This window comes from Sturnira hondurensis, unplaced genomic scaffold (genome assembly GCF_014824575.4).
Source record: "Sturnira hondurensis isolate 20B ecotype Veracruz unplaced genomic scaffold, ASM1482457v3 Scaffold0000856, whole genome shotgun sequence".
Taxonomy (NCBI): Eukaryota; Metazoa; Chordata; class Mammalia; order Chiroptera; family Phyllostomidae; genus Sturnira; species Sturnira hondurensis.
In genome coordinates this window covers 334,954-339,111 of record NW_028073487.1, presented here as the reverse complement: position 1 = coordinate 339,111, position 4,158 = coordinate 334,954, and positions in this window count along the sequence as shown.

Sequence of the window (4,158 nt, the reverse complement as noted above, 5' to 3'; positions counted from 1 at the left end):
TGCAACCTAAGCCAGAAACAACCACTTGGGAGGCCATCACGGGAGGACTCAGGGGGCTGCAACAAAGAGAGAGCGATGGACCCTTGCCCCGCTGGCTATTCCAACATAGCCCAAGTCCCCATGTCCTGTGGGAGAAGTGGTTCCTGTATCTAATACACTTAAGCCTAAAAACCTATGATGGGGAAGGCAGTGCATCCCTTTGCTGGCTAGAGAGGGATCCAGGGTAATCAGGCATAAGAAAGAATATGTAAAATCCTGTGAAACCTTCTTTGTTTAGAATGTTCTCATTTAAATGATAAGAGTCCAAGCAAGAAGTTGGTTCCTCAAAGTTTTATGGCTCTTTAGCTGTCTGACCCTGACTGAGAATAAGCCCTCATAGTTCTCTGAATGCTATCTATTGTTTGATCCTGTATTCTTGTGTAAACAACCCCAGTAAAAGTCCCTTGAGGAAGGGGTTCTTGGCCATTCTCCTTTGAGGGACTGGCCACCTTTCTTCCCAGATCACGTCTTGGTAGTTTCACTTTCATATGTGGTGGATGACTGTGCAAAGTTGCCCCCACAGTCAGGGCACATACTTAGCTTGTGGGTCCAATCCCCAGTTGGGAGTCAATCAATCAATGTTTCTCTCTCACATTGCTGTTTCTCTCTTTCTCCCTTCCTCTCTCTTTAAAATCAATAAACATGTCATATGGTAAGGATTAAAAAAAGATGTAAGACAGCTTCATATGGTAACCCAGGGCTGCAGAGAGTGGCCAAGGAGAGACATACTTGGAAAGGGATCTCCTTTCCAAGGCTACTGTGCAGATTGCTGCAATGGACAAGGTGGAGTTGCAGCTCACTGGATGGCAAAATGTTTGCTGGATTCTCTGAGCCAGACCTGGGTCCATATTCACTGGTCAAGTAGCCAAGCAATATCAAGTGAATGGGTACATGGGTGTGCAGAGGAGATGGTGCCATCAGTGCTGAAGGGAGGCCTGGATCATGTAATGCTAATGCTGTGAGAGCTGAGAGGAGGTGATCACCAGGTAGGGCCAGAACAGTGAGGTCACCACCAAAGGGACCACACATTCTTGGCATATGGCTGAAGCAGAATACAAGCAGGTGTTCTCAAACTTACACCTCTGAACAGCACAGTACTTTAGGCCTCTACATAAGTTATTGCTTTTGTTTGGGATGACTTCCCCACCTGAAATATTCATACATATATTCAATGATCAGCTTCAATGACCACATTTTTTATAAAGTCTGTGCCTATCTCTCCTTACTTAGTCCTTACTCTCCACTGTCCCCACAAAATTTGAACACCATTTTGGTTACAGCATTCCTCATGCCTTTTATTACACTTGTCTCTCTCCTCCACTAAATCCTAATGACTTTGAACACTCAGTGTAACATGTTCTATTGTTGTCCAGATTGCCTCTATGGAGCCAGGCAAACAGCCATGGTATTGGCATTGACTTCCAGTATTACTCTTAGCTCAAAGATTGCTCCTGCATAACTGGAGCCATCAGACCTGAAGACACATGGGAGATATAGCCCCCCTTTAAGCATCTCTAATAAATAATGTATTGATACAGGGATATACAGGCATACCTTATTTTATTATACTTCACTTTATTGTGCTCACAGGTGTTCTGTATTTTACAAACTGAAGACAAGACCCTCCACCATCAAAAAGAGTGACTCATTTTTACTGTGATCTTCAATTTATTACAGTGATCTGCATCCTGCAATATCTCTGAGATCTGCCTGTAATAGCCTAATCTGTCCAGCCCTTGTCTATGGACTGGAAAGGTACTGTGATAGAACGCACATTCCTCACAGGATTAAGCTGAGGCTAAACTTCTCCTGAAACCATGTCCTTGCTTAGTGTCTTTATCTAACACATTCTGCTTCCCTCTCTCCCTTACAGTTTTTTATCCTGAGATCATACATTCAGTAAGTCATCTTGCTGAAGAAGCTCCATTCTTATTGTGCTGAGACACAGAGATTTTCATTTGCAAATATTTATAAATCCTGGACCTAATGTAGTGCTGTAAAGACATAGGACAATCAAGAAATGTTTTTTTAATATTTTAAAGATTTTTGTTTATTTATCTTTAGAGGGGAAGGGAAGGAGAGAAGGAGAGAATATCAATGTATGGTTGCCTCTTGTGAGTCCCCTCCTGGGAACTGGCCTGCACCCCAGGCATGTGCCCTGACTGGGAGTCAAACCGTGATCCTGTGGTTCGCAGGCCCATGGTCAACAAATGTTTTTTTGCTAGAAGGAATTAAGTAATTAAATTAAATATATTTGATTATTTGTGTCTTTCCTGCTTCACTTCCATGCTGCCTGGCTTCTCTCTCTCAATTCCTGGTCCTAGAAAATGGTGATGTTTCAGTGAGCACCTGGTAAACACTTAGTTTCCATTGAAGCCATCAATCTTTGAGATCCCAATTCATATTTTTGCTTCTTAGGTTTTGAATTCATGATTTTCTTGCCACTTTCTCTATCAGTTAGGCCCAGAGTTATCTAGGTTGTACGATCAGTATGTAAGTCACATATAAGAGAATATTATTTTAGGAAGTGCAGAAGTGTGAAGAAACCATTACAATGTAAATGGCTTAAATAAAAAGCTAACTTTGGTGGTCTTAAGGTTTTATCTCATCCACAGATATATTCTGTTGGATCCATACAGCATGTAAAAAATGGAGCTGCCTTTTGACCCACTGTTCCCACTTCTGGAAATACACCCTAAGAATCCAGAAACACTAATCAGAAAGAATATATGCACCCCATATGTTCATTACATATTTTTTTTACAATAACCAAGGTTTGGAAACAGCCCAAGTGCCTGTCAGTGGATGAGTGGATAAAAAAAGCTGTGGTACATTTACACAATGGAATAATATGTGGTCATAAAAAAGAAAAAATCTTACCTTTTGTGACAGCATCGATGGACCTGGAGAGTATTATATTAAGTGAAACAGACCAGTCAGAGAATGACAAATACCATCCTATGATCTCATTTACATGTGAAAGAAACAAAACAAACTGATGAACAAAATAGGAACAGAGGCATAGATACATGGAACAGATTAACAGCTATCAGAAGGGAAGTGGAGACTGAATGGAAGAAGGGGAAAGGATTAGCCGAGGAATGTATATGCACAACCCATGGAAACACACAAGAATGCAGTGACAGAGGGAAGGGCGGTGAACCTTGGGTGGAGGTAGGGAAAGGGGTGGGAGATGGAGACATCTGTAATAGTATTAATAATAAAAAATAATAAAAACAAAGAAATTCTTATTATAGAAAATATATTCATATGGAACCCAAGATGCTGCCCATGGTCCTGATGCTTACATAGCACTGGAGGAGTAATATCTCAGACATAAAAAATCATAAGGGAAGCCTTCATTGTGAAGTATTTTTACAATAATTTAATCTTCTAGTTGACTCATTATAAATATTTTGTTTAAAAATATTTGAGCCAATTGCCAATACTTAAAAATTCAAATTGAATTTTTAACTCATACATGAATTGGAAGATTTCTGATTATTTAACCTCATGACAACAAGTGACGGGTGTTCAAAGTCATTAGCAATTAGTGGAGGAGAGAGCCAAGTGTAATAAAAGGCATGAGGAATGCTGTAACCAAAATGGTGTTCAAATTCTGTGGGGACAGTGGAGAGTAAGGAGTAAGTAAGGAGAGATAGGCACAGACTTTATAAAAAATGTGGTCATTGAAGCTGATCATTGAATATGTGTATGAATATTTCGGGTGGGGAAAGTCATCCCAAACAAAAGCAATAACTTATGTAGAGGCCTAAAGTACTGTGCTGTTGTTCAGAGGTATAAGTTTGAGAACACCTGCTTGTATTCTGCTTCAGCCATATGCCAAGAATGTGTGGTCCCTTTGGTGGTGACCTCACTGCTCTGGCCCTACCTGGTGATCACCTCCTCTCAGTTCTCACAGCATTAGCATTACATGATCCAATCTCCCTTCAGCACTGATGGCGCCATCTCCTCTGCACACCTGATAGGTGTCTCTTGATTACACATAGCCCTGGTTACTCATTATTGCCTTACATCCTACCTGCCTCTTTTATACTTGCTGGAATGCTTTTAGGTACTTTGATTTGGGACCTTTATGAGGTGCTTGTCATTTAGGCA